Below are 9,263 nucleotides of genomic sequence, written 5' to 3'. Positions count from 1 at the left end.
GGCAACGCTTATCCACAGGGTAAAATGTCATCTCAGAGAAATCTGGGCTTTCTCTCTCCCAACGCTCTCCTTTTACCTCTCACTTCAATCTGTAGACTGTGTTGAGTTGTTGAAAGTAATCGATTAAAGCCAGAGATTTCCCAAAGCAGGTCAAGAAGAGTCCTTCAGCAGAATCATCTGGGAAGAATAATTTAAATTTCTAGAAATTCAGATTAAATTGATCTGGGTTTGCTCCTAAGTGTCAGATGTAGCATCAAATGATCCACAGATGTTAACAACAACTGGCTTAGGACTAATTTTAATAATTTCAAAGAGAGGCTGGTGCTGTGACATAGCGGGTAAAGCCTCCACCTGCAGTGCTGGCATCCCATATGGGCACCAGTTCGAGTTCTGGCTGCTCTATTTCTGATTCAGCTCTCTGCTATGTCCTGGGAAAGCAGTAGAAAATGGCCCAAGTCCTTGGACCCTTGCACGCATGCGGGAGACCCAGAAGAAGCTCCTGGCTCCTGGCTTCCGGTTGGTTCAGCTCTGGCTCTTACAGCCATTTGGGGAGTGAACCAGCAGATGGAAGATTCTCTCTCTCTGCCTCTCCTCTCTCTATGTAACTGTGACTTTCAAGTAAAATAAATAAATCTTTTTAAAAAATAATTTCAAAGAGAAGTTAGGAGCTAATTTAATAAAGGGAAAATAAATGTAAAAGAAAGGAAGATACAGAAAGAATGACATTAACATGCTACAAAATTGAAGGTGACCTTGCTAGAGAATACAATTTTTCAACTTAGGATCATTTTATTTTCTTTGTTTTGCCATTAGATTCACTAATATGCCATCCTCAGGAAACAAATCTGTAGGCAAAAGATCATGATGTCATTTCTCTTGGAAGACATGTTAATAATTGACATCCTAGTGACACACCAATCTTTGTGTATTTGTTTACTTTGAGTTTGCTTCTAGAGACACACACATTACCATTTTGTCAGCAAAATCAGGTTTCTGAAACAGTAAACCTCCAGGCCTTGAAAAAAAAATCAACCAGAGATTTCCCCTATAACCAACACATGGCTTACTCATTAATCTGTGATTAATACATTCTAAATGGAAAATAAGAAAGTCTGAGGACAAGCATTTAGACTAGGGTTTAAGACACTGCTTGGGACACCTGAATCTCAGAGTGCTAGGGTTCAAGTCCTGGCTCTGTTGCCAATTGCAGCTTTCTGTTAATGTACACATGCACTGGGAAATGGTAGGTGATGGCTCAAGTAATTCTGAACATCATAATTCCCAGCTCCTGGCTTCAGCCTGGCCCAGCCCCAAATGTTGCAGGCATTTCAGAAGTAAGCCAGTAGACTGGAGTTTCTCTCTCTCTCTCTCTCTCTCTCTGTAATAAAAATGCATAATAAATAAAAACTTTTAATTTCAATTTCTGGAGACCTACATGCAGGTCTTGATTCTGTGACTGAATTGATGTGAAAAATAGGTAAATACTAAGCACCATTTATACACCCCATTCTTATGTTCCAGATATTGCTGTTGACATCCCAGGAGATCATCCTGCTTAATTATCCCACCAGCTGTGCAAAAGAGCGGCAATATGTGGCAGGACTTTCCAGATTTCTACACTTTGCCAATTTCCTCCTTCATTCTTAGAGAGACAGCCCCAATTTAATGAAACATTCTTAATACATAGAAGGGATCCAAAACTGAAGTTTTAGCAGCAGGCTTGAACTCTAGAGAGATTTGAAGGATAAAAGCCACCTGTTAAGCATGCAGAATAGAAACACCCTGAGGGTCAGTGTTGTGGCCCAACAGGTTAAGCTGCTGCTTCCAAAGTTGGCATCCTGTATCTGATGCTGGTTCAAGTCCTGGCAGCTCCTCTTTTTTTTTTTTTTTTATTTGACAGGAAGAGTTACAGACAGTGAGAGAGAGAGACAGAGAGAAAGTTCTTCCTTCCGCTGATTCACTTCCCAAATGGCCACTACGGCCGGTGCTGTGCCAATCCGAAGCCAGGAGCCAGGTGCTTCTTCCTGGTCTCCTATACAGGTGCAGGAGCCCAAGGACGTGGGCCATCTTCTCCTGCTTTCTCGGGCCACAGCAGAGAGCCGGACTTTAAGAGGAACAACCGGGACTAGAACCCGGCACCCATATAGGATGCCAGTGCCGCAGGCGGAGGATTAACCAAATGAGCCATGGCGCCGGCCCCATGGCAGCTCCTCTTAATGATATGTGGGGTGGTAGTGGAGGATGGCCCAATTACCTGGGCCCCTTCTACCCAGGATGGAGTTCCCGGCTCCTGACTTCCACCTGGTCTAAACCTGGCTATTGAGTACATTTAGGGCTTGAAGCAGACAATGGAAGATCTCTCTCTCTCCTCTCTTTCTCTGCACTCTGTCCTTTGAATAGGCAAATACATCTTTAAAAATAAATGAAATAGATCAATTCCTGGTGATACCAGAAGGCACTGTACTTGCTCTGACTGATCTGTGTCTATGGTTGTTTTACATAAGAAAGAAAGAAACCACTATGATTTTGGGCTTTCTTCCTATGTTGCCAAACACATTCCAAGCTCCTACAGAACTGGATTTCATTTTCTACTAAGGAAACAAGGTACAGAAAGGTTGTGTAACTGAATCACACATCTAGCAAATATTGAATAGAAATTCTTGGCCTGGCCTTTGGATTCCTGGGCCAATGTTTAACCTTTACTTATGGTAAAGAAGAGGCAAAGTTGTATCTTTTGACACCTCTCATGAGCCAGTCACTGTGCTAGATATTGCCACATTCATTATCTTATTTATGCTGTAAACTCAGGTTTTCCTGTATCTCAGAACTAAGCAATACAACTAAATCATCTTTCCTTTCACCTCTTCAAAACCCAAAGCCAAAACCTCTTTCTGCAACTTAGCAGGGAACCGTTGTATATCTGTTTCTGAGGGTCGATGGCACTCTTCATCAAATCAGGCCAGCTCCACCGATGAAAATGATATTTCTTTTACCAAAACACTTATAAACAACATTCAGACAAAAGAACACCAAACTCATTCTAGTCTTATGCTTCCCTTTCAAAGCAGTTCACATACTGTGGAAGTGGAATTCAAATCATAGTGCCTATTAGAAAGAGGATTTAAAAAAATAAATACATAAATAGAGGCTGGCACTGTGGCACAGTGGGTTAAAGCCCTGGCCTCTTCATATGGGTGCCGGTTCAAGACCCAGCTGCTTCACTTACGATCCAGCTCTCTGCTATGGCCTGGGAAAGCAGTAGAAGATGGCCCAAGTCCTTGGGCCCCACACCCACTTGGGAGACCCAGAGGAAGCTCCTGGCTCGTGACTTTGGATTGGCGCAGCTTCGGCCCTTGTGGCCATCTGGGGAGTGAACCAGCTGTTGGAAGACCTCTCTTTCTGTCTCTACCTCTCTCTATAACTCTGTCTTTCAAATAAATAAAATAAATCTTTTAAAAAAAAATAGAAGCAACCAGCTCTTTGGTTAAACAGAAAAGATGACAAAGAGGAGAGAAATCTCCAAAGCTCAAACTCCCTGTTACAAAGGTTAGGTATAGAAGAAACACACATACAGACAACCCAAAAATAACACTGAAACTAGATAAATCTGAAAACACCATACCCAAATTTAACTACAATTAAAGTGTTGAGTATTTTTAGAAATGAAGCATTAAAAACACAGAAATGAAATGATTAATCTTAAGATAAAAAAAGATTTTCTAAACACAGAAGCAAGAGAGAGCTATCATGAAGGAGGAAAAGTAGCTAGATTTCATTATTTAAAGAAAGAAGAAGTATAAAGGACAAATAGGAAAAGGTTCAACTTTATGAGAAATAAGAGAACTGTATGCTACCATGACAATCATTTGTAACAAACTAGCAAATATATTTAAATGGCAACTCCCAATGCTAGGCAACAGGTAATTAAGCAACTGTCTTTTTTACTGATGGTAGGGAGACAACTACACATAGCTTCTCTAGAAAACATTTTGGCAGTATTGTTTACCTAACAATTTACACCAAAATTAACGAGCAAATATTTGCATAACTGCTATTTATCAAGTGACTTTTCACTCTTTCTGGAAACAAAAGCTACTCTGAAATTACGAAGATTTACTTTTGTTTAAAATATTTATTTGGGGTTGGAGTTTGTACTATGGTAGGTTAAGCTACCATCTGGAATGTCAGGATCCCTTATGGGCGCTGGTTTGTGTCCCAGTTACTCCATTTCTGACCCAAATCTCTGCTAATGTTCCTAGAGAAGCAGCATAGGATGGCCCAAGTGCTTGGGTCCCTGCACTCAAGTGGGAGACCTGGAAAAAGCTCCTGACTCCTGGCTTCAGACTCGCCTAGCCGCTGTTGTTCCAGCCATCTGGGGAGTGAAACAGCAGATGGAAGATATTGCTTTCTCTTTCCTTCTCCCCCCACAACCTTTCTTTTTTAATTTTGCCTTTCAAATAAATAAATCTTTTAAAAAATAAATATTTAAGAGAAAGAACTATAGGCTCTTGACACTTCCAGAAGTTATTCACTAATACATGGTCAACAGTCACATACTTCACAGTCTTGATTTAATCTATTCCAGACATGCCTGAAAGCCTCTAAGACTTAGCTAAGGAATGAGACCTCTTCACCTTCACTGTATTGTTCTTTTTTTTATTAAACTTTTATTTAATGAATATAAATTTCCAAAGTACAGCTTATGGGTTACAATGGCTTCTCCCTCCCAAAACTTCCCTCCCACCCACAACCCTCCCCTTTCTTGCTCCCTCTCCCCTTCCAATCACATCATGATTCATTTTCAATTCTCTTTATATACATAAATCTTTGAATTCATCCCTCATGCATCATAAGAGTTTATCCTACAGACTATGATTCTCTCACAATTCAGCTGCCTGGAAATTAAGACTTTAAAGAACTCACCGTCCTTAGTTACCTTAAAAGCGGGTTTTGTCTTACCACTATACCTCTGCACCTACTGTCTACCACATAATGAATGCCTAATGCATGTTTCTGTATTGATTGAACCTGCTAGGATGTCTGATTTGAAAGAGCTAAAAGGGAACTCTTAAAAAGTAACATAATCTTGTCTACTTGTAAGAATCATATTGTGCACTTGAAAAAACGAATCTTTTTGGGCTGACTTCCACAACTGTTGAACCAGATTTTTTAGGGATAGAGCCTGAGGAATCTGTATTCATTAAGGAACATAACGATTCTGATACATTCTATTGGAAATCTTTGTAAAATAACATTTGAGAAAGTTAGGAATTACTCCATATTTATCCCCCTTCTTTTCACCTTGACACCATGAGTAAACTGATAATATAAAACATGACAGCCATGATTATTTAATAGAGAAACTTCCATAGGAAACCCTAAAAACATATACGAAAACAGAAATGAATCTATTTGTTCTCAATAAAGGCCAGATATAATTCATATTTCAGAATAGAAGACACTTATTATTAAATTCTGCATGCAATTTATTCCCCTTGTAGTCAAATCATCATATACTGAATGCCAATGCAAAGGCCTACCTATTCTCAGTTGAGAAACCTGGTTTTATAATTCCCTTGCACTCTTGGGGTATTGGAATGGGAGAAATGAATATTTATGCAAACAAAATACTGAGGATATGTGAGTGGGAAAAAGGACAACATAAAAGGCCTAGCATTCTTTAACCATCAGTCATACTGAGTTTGATAAAGCTTCCAATTTTTCATTTAAGCATTTGATTATAATCACTAGTCTTAGAGATGATAAAACTAAGTTTTTCAAAATAAATTGGGGGCTGGTGCTGTGGCATAGCCAGTAAAGCCCTAGCTGGCTGTGCCAGAATCCCATATGGGTGCTGGTTCGAATCCCAGCTGCTCCACTTCCAATTTAGCTCTCTGCTATGGTCTGGGAAAACAGTAGAAGATGTCCCAAGTCCTTGGGTCTCCACACCCATGTGGCAGACCCAGAAGAAGCTCCTAGATACTGGCTCCTGGCTTTGGATCAGCTCATCTCTGGCCATTATGGTCATTTGGGGAGTGACCCAGCGGATGGAAGACTTCTCTCTCTCTGGCTCTATCTCTCTGTAACTCTGCCTTTCAAGTGTTTTTTAAAAAAAATTTTTTAAATAAAATAAATTGGAACTCAAGACTGCTTTAGTATAAACCTCAAGTAGATATATAGTTATGGTGGCATTTTCTGATTTCCTGTCCATAAAAGTTGTCCTAGCATTTTTTATTATTTTCTTTTTATTGTGTACATTTAATGTATAAAGCATCATGTTTTGGTATATTTATATATAGTAAAAATCAAAGAAATTAACATGTCCATAACCTTCCATACTTGTACTATGTGTGTGTGGGGGGGTATGGTACGAGCACTAAACTTTCAGCAAATTTGTGGTCAAATGATGACTAACTATAATCCTCCTAATGTACATTACATTTCTAGACTTATCCATCCTACTTAACTGAAAATTATGTCATTTGATCTACTTCTCCCTATTTCCTCCCCTTCCATGTTCCTGGTAATCACTATTCTACCATATGTTCAATTTATTCAGTAATTTTTATTTGGTTTTAGATCCCATACACAAGTGAGATCATTTAGTATTTTCTTCCTGCACCTGTCTTAGCATAATGCCCTACAGTTCCATCCATTTGTCACAAATGGCAGTATCCCCTTTTTAAGGCTGAATAATATTTCTGTGTGTGTGTGTAACAATTTCTGTATCCATTCCTCAATGAGTACTTAAGTTGTTTCCATATCTTGACTACTGTGAATATCAGTGAGATAAACAACCGGCATCAGTTTTGACTTTTTAGCATTCATTTTCACTTTCAAAAGTATCACAATTTGGTTGTTAAATTATGCGGTGTCCCTGTGCATGCCTAAATACTACATACAGGAAGATAATAAAAGTCAGAGGGGCTGACGCTGTGGTGTAGCGGGTAAAGCCGCCGCCAGCAGTGCTGGCATCCCATAAAGGCACAGGTTCGACTTCTGGCTGCTCCACTTCCTATCCAGCTCTTTGCTATGGCCTAGGAAAGCAGTAGATGATGGCCTAAGACCTTGGGTTCCTGCATTTCTTCTGGGAGACCCAGAAGAAGCTCCTGGCTCCTGGCTTCAGATGGGTGCGGCTCTGGCTGTTGTGGCCAATTGGGAGAGTGAACCAGAGGAATGGAAGGCCTCTTTCTCTCTCTGGCTCTACCTCTCTCCGCAGATGGAAGTCCTCTATCTCTTTCTTTCTCTGCCTCTGCCTCTCTGTAACTCTGCCTTTCAAATAAAATAGATAAATCTTGAAAAAAAAAGTCAGAGACAAGTAAGATTTGTTTCCATCTCTACCAGACATAGATTTTGGAGTCAGACAAACCTAAATTCAAAAATATGCTTTTCCATTTACTAGTAGTGCCATGAGTTAGAAAGCTTACATTAACTGGAATGTTGGGTAATTTACTTCACTCCTTAAACTTGAGTTTTTCAACTACAGAATGAAAACACTACTGATATCTTTCTCATAGGACTATGGTGAGCATTAGCAATATAGGAAGAAGGTCGGCATGACACAAAATAAATTGTATATAAATAGCACAGTTTATTCCCAGAGTACACAAAGTGCAGTTTTCCTTAAATAATGTAAATAGACCTATACCATTTTGGAGAAACATGAATAATGGTTCACTTATGACACACTTAACACATTGCAGGAAAACTTTCTCTTCAAATCACTGTTTTGTTCAATGAGGCTGATTTCTGACTTCTTTCCAAAGAACTAGTTGTCTACCTGAAGATGACACATGCAGTCTTCTCTTTTTAGTCAGTAGAAAATAAAATAGTTTAAACTGCCAACGTTTTGACTCTTCACAGCTTTCTTTTGTGATTTGTGTTTAGATAAAAAGAAAGCAAATTCCTCACTTGTAGCCTTTCAGTAACATGTCAGTTCACATTACCTGAGAGAGAAACACTGAAACCTTTCCAAAGTCTGTAAGCTTTGCAGCCTACCAGTGAGCAAACAAAACTCAGCAAAAGAATGAGATGTGCGAGGGATCTATTTCCTCCTGTATCCTGCCTTCTTCAGTTTATCTGGACAGTCTGCAAGACTTTGGGGTGACAAAGTCCTCGACTCATACTTGTGGAATGAGTAGCATTGTAATACAAAAGACTCCAGAGGAAACAAAGTTATCAAGAAACAGGAGGATTAGGTAGACTTAAGAAAAGTAAATTATGAACCCAGTGAAGGTAGTATATGGGTGATGCCAAGCATGAATTAGGAAATAAAAACTGAGAGTGGATAAGGGCTAGATCACAAAGGCCTTTGAATGCTGGATTAATGAGATGAGACATTATTCAAGACTGTGAGAGACAAGAGAGCATATTTCTTTCCCAAAATGGACAGTTGGGATTCAGATAGTACAGGCCGATCTCATTCTGCAGTGTTGTTCTGATTCTAAAACTGCTCTGGAACCAGTTTGAAAGACAGATGGACATGTTGGCTACCAGTGTACAACTTGTGATAAAACGAGGATATATACAACATGACAGTGGCAGGGGCAATTACAGTACAAGAATAGGAAGGATTTAGTGACCTATTAGATTTGTAAAATAAGAAGCGAGATGATTGTGATTTTTAAGCTGGATTGCTTGGAAAATAATCAGGTCCTAAACTAGTTTAGCTGCTGGTCATTTTCACCTGCTGTAAGCCTCAAAGAGAAATTTGTTTTAATCAGAGTAATAGCTAATTCATCTTGAGCACTTACATTCCCAAGTGCTATTCTCAAAACTTTATAGCGGTTATCCTGTTTATATTCATAATAACACTAATAAGGTAGGTTTTATTTTCAGATGAATAAACACAGCAGAATGTTTACCAAAGTCATCTTGTTAGGAAGAGGTAGAGGTATGATTTTAATCCACATATTCCAGTCCAGAGTGCTCTGAATCAGTAGACATCATTGCCTCACTATAAGGTTTGTCACACAGCATATCCACTTCCCAACAAGGATATAGCTACTCTTTGGGAAGAGATTTTAAAAATGCAGAAATTGGTTGGAAAAAAAAGAGGTGCTTTACCTTGAGTTCTTTCTGTTTCATTAGTTACCTGGTGAAATATGGCTAAGCTGGAGGAAAACAACAACATATGTTCTGAATTTACATGGTTAAGTCTTAGCCACAGGGGTGTGACTCTTTCTCACTCAATTCTTATTTATTCTCTTACTCTCCACCCAGCATAAAATATCTAGCATAGGAATTCTGTTTAAGCTATGATT

This window comes from Lepus europaeus, chromosome 7, assembly GCF_033115175.1.
Source record: "Lepus europaeus isolate LE1 chromosome 7, mLepTim1.pri, whole genome shotgun sequence".
Lineage (NCBI taxonomy): Eukaryota > Metazoa > Chordata > Mammalia > Lagomorpha > Leporidae > Lepus > Lepus europaeus.
This window is presented reverse-complemented; position numbering follows the sequence as displayed.